The sequence below is a fragment of the Squalius cephalus genome (genome assembly GCF_949319135.1).
Source record: "Squalius cephalus genome assembly, chromosome: 8".
Taxonomy (NCBI): Eukaryota; Metazoa; Chordata; class Actinopteri; order Cypriniformes; family Leuciscidae; genus Squalius; species Squalius cephalus.
In genome coordinates, this window is record NC_137129.1 from 2,119,075 (window position 1) to 2,131,911 (window position 12,837).

Below are 12,837 nucleotides of genomic sequence, written 5' to 3' on the forward strand. Positions count from 1 at the left end.
CACACACACGCACTCTCACACGCGCACATGCACACACACACACACACACACACACACACACTCACTCTCTCACACACACGCACACTCACTCACTCGCACACACACACACACACACACACACACACTCACTCGCACACACAAACTTACACAGACTCTCTCTCACACACACACACACACACTTGTACACGCACACACATACACTCACTCGCACACACACAATTTCACACACTCTCACTTGTGCACACACACACTTTAGCACACTCTCATTCACTCACTCACTCACACACACACACACACACACTCGCAAACACTCACAAACACACAAATTCTCACATACACACACACACACACACACACACATATATACACTCACTCGCACACACATACTTTCACACACTCTCACTCGTACACACACACTCTCACTCTCACACACACACACACACACACACACACACACACACACACACACACACACTCACTCTCTCACACACACACACACACACACTCTCTCACTCTCACACACATATATACACTCACACACTCACACACACACACACACTCGCAAACACACACACAAACTCTCACATACACACACACACACACATTGTGGATTGTGAGACGCTCTAATCTGCTCTTCGGTTTACTACCTGTCAGAGAACTGCTGTTTATCAGCCAATGCATCAGTCGTCTCTGAGAGTGTGTGGCGATGAAACACGAGGCAGGGCTGGTTTATATGCACAGTGTGTTTTATAATGCTGTGTGCGCTAGCTTTGTGTGTGTTCTTCCTCGGTCTGCTCTAGAGGATTATAATGAAGCCATTTACTCGCAAATAGTGGAACAGTGTAGTGTGTGTGTGTGTGTGTGTGGGACAACAGAATGATATCTTTTGTACAATAGTCAATAGGAATGTGTGTGTATTCTCAGGGATTTAATGCACAGTCTAGTCACAGTCCTAAACTACACTTCAGTCTGTTTCTTACACAAAGCTGTCACGTGATTATAGTTCATGCGTCATACTGATTACTTTGAACATATTCTTATTTACTTTTTAGGGCTCCGTCTAAACATCCGTCCCCATGGAAAAGAGCAGTCAGGATGTGGAAGAAAATCATGAAGGTGAGTAAATTATATTAAAAAAAAATCCCTTTATTATAATTCATTTATATATTAGTAAATGATCATTCAAAAATGATATGAACATATATGAATTACACGAATATATAGATATTTGATACGTAAATACAGTCACTTGTTTAGTTCCAGCACAAATCAGTGTTTTTGAACAACTCAGTTGAGCGAATGATTCAGTGACTCACTCATTAATAGAGTCACTTGTTTTGTTCCTGCATGAATCATCAGTTTTGAATGAATTGATTGAGTCAGTGACTCACTATCAGATATCAGAATCACATCTGCAGGTCATGTATTCTCTCTCTCTCTCTCTCTCTCTCTCTCTCTCTCTCTCTCTCTCTCTCTCTCTCTCTCTCTCTCTCTCTCTCTCTCTCTCTCTCTCTCTCTCTCTCTCTCTCCCTCCCTCCCTCCTTCCCTCCTTTGGCTCCACACCTCTATTTTGCTCTTTACTTATTTCCCGTTTCAGGTTGCTACTTCCTATCAGGTGCCAGTAGCTTCTCTCTCTCTCTCTCTCTCTCTCTCTCTCTCTCTCTCTCTCTCTCTCTCTCTCTCTCTCTCTCTCTCTCTGTCATTGAGAGCACTGAGAGAGCAGCTGTTGTGCTGTCTGTGTATCAGAGCTGCTAAACATTCCCCGGCTGCTCAGCTGTCATCAGCGGCTGTGGACCGGAGTGTGTGTGTGTGTGTGTGAGAGAGAACCAGTGTGTGAATGAGTGGGTGAAAGAGAGGCTGTTTGTGCTGAAAGTGGCGAGTGTGAAAGATAGTATGCATACTGGTGAATGCTGATGATGTGAACTTCTGCATTTATGCATTGTATACCTATACAGTGTGTATTATCAGGGCTGGCAAAGTTAATGAGTTAGAAGGTTCAATTTAATGTGTGCAATTTTCTTTAGTGTTAAAACTCAGTGTAATATGCAGAGGCAACTATAAGTAAATCATTTGTTGGGGTCAGCAAGCTTTTGAAAGAAATAAATACTTTTATTCAGCAAGGATGCATTAAATTGATCAAAAGTGACAGGAAAGACATTTATAATGTTACAAAAGATTCTATTTCAGTTTTGTTATGTTTTATGGTACATTTTTATACTGTACAACCTGTATGTTCTGTCTCCTTACACTAACCCTACCCCTAAACATACTAATCACACACACACACACACACACACACACACACACACACAGTCACAGAGGTAAAAGTTATAAAAGGGAAAAGAAAAAGCTTCCCGTATCTTCATATCAAAGTCTATGGTATTTCGCCACAAACTCATCAGACACTTGATAGAATCTGGTAAAATCAGACAGCTGCTCCCATAGACCGGTTGTGCAACAGTCCCTTTATTTCCAAAAAGCAATTATATTTTGCTAGGTAACAGAAAATATGACCCTGACGATATGAAATACGGCGGTCAGGTACTCGATGTCCAACCGGTCCTGAAGCAAAACCAGTTGATGTAGAGGACGGACTCGCACACCTTGCCCTGGGCTGCGTCTCTGCGCTGCAGTTACTGAGGCTTATAAAGCACTGATGCAGAGACTAGCCAGACTGAAGCTGTCACACACACACACACACACACACACACACACACACACACACACACACACACACACACACACGTCTGGTTCGCTATCTTTGTGGGGACTCTCCATAGACGTAATGGTTTTTATACTGTACAAATTGTATATTCTGTCCCCTTACACTAACCCTACTGCTAAACCTACCCATCACACACACACACACACACACACACACACACACACACACACACACACACACACACACACACACACACACACACACACACACACACACACACACACACACACACACACACACACACACACACACACAAACCCTCCCCCTAAACCTACCCATCACACACACACACACACACACACACACACACACACACGGGGTGTGTCCTGTCCTCTTTGACAGACTGTTGATCTTCATCTCTCATCCGTTGCAGAGGGACAAAGGTCATGTGTAAATCACTCTCTCTCTTCCCCTCTCTCTCTCTCTCTCTCTCTCTCTCTCTCTCTCTCTCTCTCTCTCTCTCTCTCTCTCTCTCTCTCTCTCTCTCTCTCTCTCTCTCTCTCTCTCTCTCTGTCTCACACACACACACACACACACACCTTCTGTCCTTCTCTTGCTGTCTGCAGGATTAGATATTTAATCTGGTTTGTGCTTGTCTGTGTATGTATCGCATACAATGCAGCTCAGGGGCAAAACCATTCAATTAAAGAGGACCGATGATGCTTTTTCCCATGTACATCTGTCTTTAGTGTGTAATGTTGCTGTTTGAGGATGATCTTCTGTATATCAGTGTCAGTGTTTCTGAACTCCTGAAACGCCTCCATTGTAGTCTTGAGTTTCTTCCGGGAACAAACACGTCACAATATTCCTCATTATAATAATTAATGCGCAGAATAAAGGGGCGGGGCCTGGTTGAGTTAGTTAGTAGTGTGTTAAACTGGCGGTTATGGTAAGGGGCGGGACATTTCCCAAACACACTCAAAGCGCTCGACCAATCACAACACACTGCTCCAGCCGACCAATCAGAGCACAGTGTGTTTTTCAGAAGGAGGGGCTTCATAGAGACAGGAAGTGAACAGAGCGTTACTGACAGACTGGGAAGAGAGGAGCCGCAACAATGGAGAATATGAGAAAAATGATCAACATTCAAGCCGGAAAACCTGTTCTAAATAATAGAGCCTGAAAACTACATCAAGACTTGGGAAAGGGTATAATACGGCCTGGTTGATGGTTGAGAGACATTTCAGATCACCATTCAAAAGATTAAAGGCCATGATTTACACTAATGTACAAGTATTGAGTTCAAGAACAAACGTATATGAACGCTATTCTGACAAGAGCTGTAACTTTTCCCTGGACATTTCAAAAGCAGAGCATTTCACTGTGATATAAAGCATGATTACATGGCAGACCGAAACAACGTCACAAACCCACAGTAGAAATCTATAGGCACAGGGTGTGTTTCTCCAGAGACTATTTCCAGCCCTGGAGTCAGACAGTCTGTTATTATCAGCTCCTAATGTATTGTGAACCGTTGTGAGCCAAATGTTACTCATTTTACATCAGCTTTCTCAGTTTAAATCACACACACACACAGAGAGAGAGAGAGAGAGAGATAGAGAGAAAATTATGATATTGATGTAAACCTACATAGCTGTCCTTGTGTTCTCTTAGCAGTTTCTACACTAATAAAATCATTTACATTGACATCAATATTATCACCACTATCACAGAGCCATTATCACAAAATAAATATAAAATATAATATAAAACCTTCATGTTGATACAAGACCATGTAATAGAGGTATATGAATTCTCTTTGATGCCAATGTTCTCTCTATGCCGTCCTCACACACACACACACACACACACACACACACACACACACACACACACACACACACACACACACACACACACACACACACTTGTGAAGTCACGGATTAAAATTATATGATGATATGCGTTTACTAAGAAACATTTGCCATTTGTATTTGTAACTAACAGGGAACATTTTGAAAGTATTATAAAAACTTGTTTTAGAATGAGAACATTTAAAAGTAACGGTCCCAACTTCCCATCATGTAACGTTCCCTTCATGTAAAGTTCCCATCATGTAACGTTCCCTTCATGTAAAGTTCCCATCATGTAACGTTCCCATCATGTAACGTTCCCATCATGTTTGTGAAACGGAATGTTCCCTTCATGTAACGTTCCCATCATGTAACGTTCCCATCATGTTTGTGAAACGGAATGTTCCCATCATGTAACGTTCCCTTCATGTAACGTTCCCTTCATGTAACGTTCCCTTCATGTAACGTTCCCATCATGTAACGTTCCCATCATGTAACGTTCCCCTCGTGTAACGTTCCCCTCGTGTAATGTTCCCCTCGTGTAACGTTCCCATCATATAACGTTCCCATCATGTTTGTGAAACGGAATGTTCCCTTCATGTAACGTTCCCATCATGTAAAGTTCCCATCATGTAACGTTCCCTTCATGTAACGTTCCAATCATGTAACGTTCCCTTCATGTAACGTTCCCTTCATGTAACGTTCCCATCATGTTTGTGAAACGGAATGTTCCCTCAAACATTCCAAGAAAAAACATTTTCAAAAAACTGGACGTTTTGATCATTCAGAGAACATTCAGAAATAACATTTTCAGAACTTAATATGAACATTAGGAAAGCTTTTTGTTATCTGGGATATGACAACTTTGCTCACCAAGCAAGTTTTGAATTTGGGACTTTGATTTCTTTAGGCTACAGTCTTTGCTGAATAAAACGATCGTCTTGCAGAAAAGGAGACGGTAAACGGATGAAGTGTGGGAGAGAAAAACAGCACCAGTCCAAACCTCATCTTATTATGTCTTATTATAGCAGAAACTGGATGCCATCTGTAACTTACACACACACACACACGCGCACACACACACACACACACACACACACACACACATTCACTCTCTCTGTTGTGGTTCTTCAATTCGTCCTCCTTCCAGATCCCATTTTTCTCTGTGTTTGTGCTGCAGATATCCCTGGATGTTGTGGTGTGTGGTGTGAGTGTGTGTGTGTGTGTGTGTGTGTGTGTGTGTGTGTGTGTGTGTGTGTGTGTGTGTGCATGAGACGAGTCCACGCAGATGCTTTAATCTGATTCATCCCAGGCTCTTTTTTACTCCACAACAGCATGATAAGCCTCTCTTCTTCATTTTGTCACTTTCTGTCACACACTCCAGACAGCTTTGGCTGGTGTCCCAGAGCTGTGTGTGAACACACACCTTTCACCCGCCTGTGTTATGAGTCACGCAGAAATGCATTCGCGTTCGCATCGCTAACACCTTCATCTGTTATCAGCCTTCAGCACACATTTACACCAACACTCTTTACTCCTCTTCATGGTGTGTGTGTGTGTGTGTGTGTGTGTGTGTGTGTGTGTGTTTTAAAGTGCCTCATTGTGCTATTTTAATGGCTCCTAATTTAGTTTTTGAGTCTCCTACAAAAGATTTACATGCATTCAAGGTCAAAAACACTTATTTCCTCATAATATCCACTGCAGCATCAGCTCTTTTCTCTCAGTGTCTGAAACGCTTTGTGATGGATTTTTTAATTAATCAACTTTAATTAATCAACTAACATTTGTTTTTCTTGCAGGAACAACATTCATATGCTTTTAAATGTTTCCAAACTCTTTGGTACGGTGGCCCAGTAGTGCACAACACATCGAAATGTAAAAAGCAAACATAAGTTCACAACACAACGAAATTAAGCCACAACACAACGGAAACAAGCCACAACACAACGAAATAAAGCCACAACACAACGGAAACAAGCCACAACACAACGAAATAAAGCCACAACACAACGAAATAAAGCCACAACACAACGGAAACAAGCCACAACACAACGAAATAAAGCCACAACACAACGGAAATGCTCCCGACCACTTGAGGGCTCTCGGAGTTAGTTTTCCTAGCCATTGTTCTATAGAGTCAGCAGTCTTAATATATCAATACCACGATTAGTTTTAACAGTGTATATCGACATAAAATATTACTTCAAAATAACCTACATGAATTATAGCTGTGTATTTGATTTATACTCGAGAATGCTTGGACGCGCTACCACAGCACATGATCCGTAAGGGAACGTCTGGCAATTCCACCAAGTGGTTAAAACGTATAATTTATTACAGGGTTCACCAATCTCGGTCCTGGAGGGCCGCTGTCCTGCAGAGTTTAGCTCCAACCAGCTCCAACACGCCTGTTTGAAAGTTTCTAGTATGCCTAGTGAGACCTTGATTAGCTGGTTCAGGTGTGTTTAATTGGGGTTGGAGCTAAACTCTGCAGGACAGCGGCCCTCCAGGACCGAGATTGGTGAACCCTGATTTATTATAATATAATTTGATAAATAAAAATAAAAGCCATTTGGTGAAATAGGAAGGTATTGGCACAATTCCACCTATAATAAGTCAGTCTGGTCACTAGGAACCACAAGCTTTGTGAAACATGTCTGTTTTTGAATGTTAAAAGTAATTTTAATTAATACAAATTATACGTTTTAACAACTTGGAGGAATTGGCAGACGTTCCCTCAGGGATCAAGCGCTGTGGTAGCGCGTCAAACTAACTTTATTGCGCTCCGAGAGCCGTCTAGTGGTCGGGAGCATTTCCGTTGTGTTGTGGCTTTATTTCGTTGTGTTGTAGATTTTCCGTTGTGTTGTGGCTTATTTCCGTTGTGTTGTGGCTTTATTTCGTTGTGTTGTAGATTTTCCGTTGTGTTGTGGCTTATTTCCGTTGTGTTGTGGCTTATTTCCGTTGTGTTGTGGCTTTATTTCGTTGCGTTGTAGATTTTCCGTTGTGTTGTGGCTTAATTTCGTTGTGTTGTGAACTTATGTTTGCTTTTTAAATGCCGTTGTGTTGTGCACTATTGGGCCACCGTACTTTGGGGAAAACTTGTGACTTTGATTGTGTGTGTGTGTGTATAAATAACAATTAGGGAAGTGAAACTAGATATAAGACTAGTTCTCAAACGGGAAAAGGTTGGGGCTTTTGAACCAATTGAACCAATCATATTGAAGGTGACATGTTAGTCTTATTTGTTTTCTCGATTCTATAAAAACTGTTGTATTCGTGTTTTCTGGTGGGATTCTCAATGGAATTTGTCTGAGATCCTCCGGCCTTGCTTCTTGGGAGAGATTCCCTGAGAACTGCTCGGGAAGATCTCCGGGCCGTGATTAAAGCATTTAAAGGACATTTGCTTAAGTCTGTCTGTCGATTATTCCTGCTCAGGAAGCTAGTTTAGGAAGAAAGCTAGTGTAACGATCACCAGCTGGAGTGCCTCTGAGAGTCACCAGAGGGCACTCCACACCAGACTGATCACATCACAAACTCAACTTCCCATCATGCCGCTTACCTGGGACTGATTGCACATACACCTGCAGCTCATTCACATACACCCATATAAACCTCTGTCACTCTTCAGTTCACGGCGAAGTATTGCCTTGCCCCGGCGTACAATTTCTGAGCGTTTTCCCTGTGTTTGCTGAACTGTTACTGACCTTGGATTGTTTATACCGACTTCTGATTCTTCTGCTGCCTGTCTTGACCTGGATTGTTCATTGGACTGTGATTCCTGCCGCCTGCCTCGACCCTTGCCTGTTATCTGTTTCTGCTCTGAGATTATCTCCATTGTTCTGTCTGCCCCTGATTTACCCTGCCTGTTGATTATTCTAATAAGCTGCAATTGGATCTTACTGCGTCCTCCACTTCGTAACAGCTAGTTTAGGGGAACAAGTTAGTTAGGTGACTATTATTGAATGGGGACGTCGATTTGTAGATGAGACCCAGATAGTTAGGTTTAGGGAAAAATCTATAACAGCTTCGATAAAGATTCAGTCTATCTAAACCCCGCCTCTCTGAGAGCTGCTCTGCTGTGATTGGTCAGAAAGCAAGCGCTCATTATCATATCTGAATCTCAGCTTTTGTTCACAGTGATACGAACAGTAACGATGGCGTGGGTTTTACCGTATCAATCTCATCAAAGTGGATTTGCTTTGTCAGCAGAAAACAGCGTCTTCTCAACACGAACAACACGAACCAAACTCTTCCAGTCTCAGATACACTGCAGTGTTTGAGGGCGGAGCTAAGAGACACTGCTCAGCCAATCAAGACCATAGGCTGGCATTATGCAAATGAGTTACAGAAAGTGAGAATTACAGATGACTCGTTTCAGTTCAGAATCACTTCTTTCTTTTGAGAGACAAAAACTCCATTCTCCATTATCTGCACTTTGATCTTTGAAACTTTGCAGACCTTTTACATTCACAATCCACAATGCATGAAAGTAAATATCTGAAAAAGCATATAGGGGCGCTTTAAAGGGGCCATAGAATGGAAAACAGGATTATTATGGTATGTCCCTAAAGCATGCCTCAGACGTACTTTGTAAATAATAAAATGCATATTTCAGTGACAACTGACTTTGTCAGGCTTGTGGAAGTTTTAAAAATGTTAAAATTTTTAATGCTGCTACTTACATTACAGTAGGCCTACAGATAAAAGGAAGTCTGGCATAAAAGGGAATCGGTTTATTTTTTTGGGTTGGTTTTACATCGGTCATCTCTCTCTCTCTCTCTCTCTCTCTCTCAATTATGGTGGGATTTCAGTGAAGATCTTAAGCTCTGTAAGCTGGACTGATACAACCCTCTTCCACTTGATCCTATCACACACACACACACACACACACACACACACACACACACACACGTACTGTATGGTGTATACAGTATTGAATGTAAACACACCATAATTAAAATGATACATAGAGACATATCTCTGAGCTGAATCTCTCTTTGATGTAATATGCAGCAGACACACACACACATGGCGTGTGTTTATATTACTGTACATACATTATGATGGGCTCAAACTAACCGGATAATTGAGCTACAATATTTAGATCCCATGCAAGGTAAAAAGAGCTTTGATGCCAGTGCATGCATGGATTCTTTACATTCCTGTAACCGCTGGAGCAAAACAAATTCATGGCTTTGATTCAAGGACAGACACACAGTGATACATGACGGCAGAATTTACACTGTATAAAATCATTCGCTTTATTCATTTTTCGGTCTTGTTTTCCCAGTAAAAAACACCTGCTTCGTCTTTAAAATATAAAGTAAAATAATAAAAAATGAAAATAAAATATAATAAAATAAAAACAATAAATTAAAATAATATATTTTCTTAATTAAATGAAACAATTATCTATAGTTTGTTCTAAAAATAATAATAATACAAACAATTATATAGTTTATTTTTTAATAAAATAAGAATTTAATTAAAAATATTTAAAAAAAAATATTATTTTATTTTAGGCATTAACCATTAAAAAGTCTTAATAACTTATGCCATTTTGCTTTTCAAGTACATTTATTTTATTTCATGGTTATTTAGATATTTTTAAATAATTAAAATTATTTCTCAAAATACTGAGAAATACTAAGAAATGGATTTTTTAAAAATTAAAAAAATTCTTTAGATAAAAGAGTCAAACCTCTAAAAATAATAGATGCAAAGGAAAGTGAAATGAAGTCATGTTACTCGAACACTCAGAGGAGGAAAATCTGTGAGAAAATAAACAGAGAACGAGTTAGAGAACATCTCAGTTAATCGACGGTTCGCTGTTGGATTATTTATTCTACATTTACACATCAATGGCCGTCTATCTGTCTCTTGCTCCCTCTTCTTCTATATTTCACTTCTTCACAAATATACTGAGGTTGATTCTTAAATCTGTTTTCGGAGGGGCTTTGAGATTTATGTGTTTGTGTGTCTGTGTGTAAAGAGAGAGACTATGAGCATATGTGTATTATAATTGTCCATATAGTGTGTCCTTTCGCCATCAAAAGAACGGCAAATAACAAAGCAAGACAAACTGTTCCTTTCATCCGTGAGCTTGAGCCGCTCCATTAGAAACCACTCACCCCTTCAAACCTGCAGAATAAACACGTTTTCTCTCATTACATCAGTGCGGGATTCACTTCATTCCCTCATAATACGCCAGTTAATCCTGCTTTCATTCCTTCAAACATTTAAAATACTCATTTAACTGGTTTTGAGCTTAAACAAACAGTGTTTCGGAGGCTTTGCAGCTGCGCTAACATCAGGACAGAGAGCAAACGCTTCTCCTCCCTCTCGATCTTCTGTTTTTCTGTCTCAGTCTTTCTGTTTCCTCTTGGATTCTCTTCATCTTTGACGTCTCTCTCTCTGTGTGGCACGAGAGGACGGGGTTTGGAAATCCTACATAATTCAGCATGCGTGCTTTTCCGTAAAAAGGGTACAAAACAGATCGAGAAATATTTCATAAAATATATATTTTCCACAAATAGAAAATTAAAGGATGAAGAAGAAAAAAAAAAAAAAAAAAATATATATATATATATATATATTATATATATATATATATATTTTATTTTATTTTTTTATTTTTTTTATATAAAATATATATTTTGGATCAGATTTGTATTACATTGCTGCATGATTTTAATTCGTAATGCGAAAATGGTCAAAAAAGGCTCAAAATCATAATTTTAAGGGTGGATGCAAATATTTAATGTGTTTGAAGCTTCATGTTAAATAATAGTTTAGACCTAAAACTACACTTTTTAATTTTTTTTTAATAAACTGGTACTGAAACATACTGGAACAAGTACACCACACAAAATAATTGTCTTTATTAGTTTTAATAAATAAATAAATAAATAAATATTTTTATAGTTATAATATTTATATATTATATATTTATATATTATAATAGTTTATTGCTGAAAATATTTTTTTTTATTTTAAACCACAAATTAGTTTATGTAGATTTAATGTATATTTCTTATTTTAGGCATAAACCATAAATTAATTCATGTTAATTTTACATAATTCCTAAACAAATAAGAGGGAGATGAGAAAGAATCTCCGAGACAGGAGGAGGAAGAGATGATGTGCGTTTGAAGGATAAATATGTTTCATCTGTCACGGTTGGCAAGAAGAAGAGGAGGATAAGGAGAGAGAGGGAGATTAAATATCCTGTTTTTGAACAGATGAACACGTAGAATCTGTCACGTAGAAACGTCTGACAGGTAATTCACATTACTGCTGTGTTTTATAGTCCTGACACATCTACAACCTGTGAGCCTTCATCATCAGCGCCGCACTTTTACACTTATGATTTCAGCTAACAGCGAACATTTTCTCAAAGTTATGAACAAACGTTCTTCCAGTATCATTAATAGAACGTTCGTGCAAAGTGATCTGCTCTTTAATAACGTTATTTATACATCATTCATGGATTATTCGTCTAATATGTTTAACCCTCTGGTGCTCTTCGCATGTTGGTAATGTACTATATTTTAGTTCGATAATGTTTTTTATTTAAGATTTTAAATTTTTAGGGGATTTTATGGTACTAAATTATATTTACGCTGTATTTATAATCCATTTATTCACTTTTTGAGCATAGACCTGAAAATATTCAGTCGTAAATGAATGCTTTTTTAAAGACGACACTTGGCAGATTATTGCTGAAGTGAAAAACGTTTTAAAAAGTCAACTTAAAAAAAGTTACAGAATTTTACGTTTATTGTTATGTGCAAAGATACTATTTTCAGTTTTTATATGAAATAAACATTTTTAAAAACATGTTTTACTCTAAAACTGAGAAAATCAAAGCCATAAATCAAAAAAGTTGTGTTTAAAATTTGAGCCTTATATCTCAAAAAAAACAAAAACAAAATTCAGTAAGATTGTGTTTGGCTGCAGTACCAAACGCTTCCACTAGATGTATTTCGTCTCCCATTTACGACGAGGAGCACAAGTGTTACTATTTTTTCAGGACCATTTAACCTGTTCGAATCATATCGATGATTTTTTGTGTGTGTTCACACACAGCAAGTGCCGAAACCTTCACCAAATTTTGTACCATTCCGATGAAGAAATTTTAAAACATTTAAAAATACCTGGACGTTCAGAAATAACATTTTCTTAATGGGAAATGTTCTGAGAAGTCCTTATTTCTGTTAGCTTCCAGGCAAGAAGCTGCTCTTGCGAAAGAGTGTTAACTGGCGACCAACTTATGATTAAGCCTATGAAATATGCATGCTATCCTCAACAAGACTCCCA

The 12,837-nt window shown here is 38.9% G+C and overlaps 1 protein-coding gene and 1 long non-coding RNA gene across 4 annotated transcripts in view; one reads left to right on the plus strand and one right to left on the minus strand.

Annotated features, from left to right (window-relative positions):
• The window catches only part of ext1c (exostoses (multiple) 1c), a 78,116-nt gene that overhangs the window by 24,067 nt on the left and 41,212 nt on the right, over nt 1-12,837 (minus strand). The gene's annotated exons all lie outside the window — the stretch shown is intronic.
• The window catches only part of LOC307162688, a 39,279-nt gene that overhangs the window by 13,786 nt on the left and 12,656 nt on the right, over nt 1-12,837 (plus strand). Inside the window, exon 3 of the long non-coding RNA XR_013821966.1 lies at nt 1,053-1,116. This is a non-coding gene — a long non-coding RNA (uncharacterized lncRNA). The remainder of the gene's footprint in view (nt 1-1,052; nt 1,117-12,837) is intronic.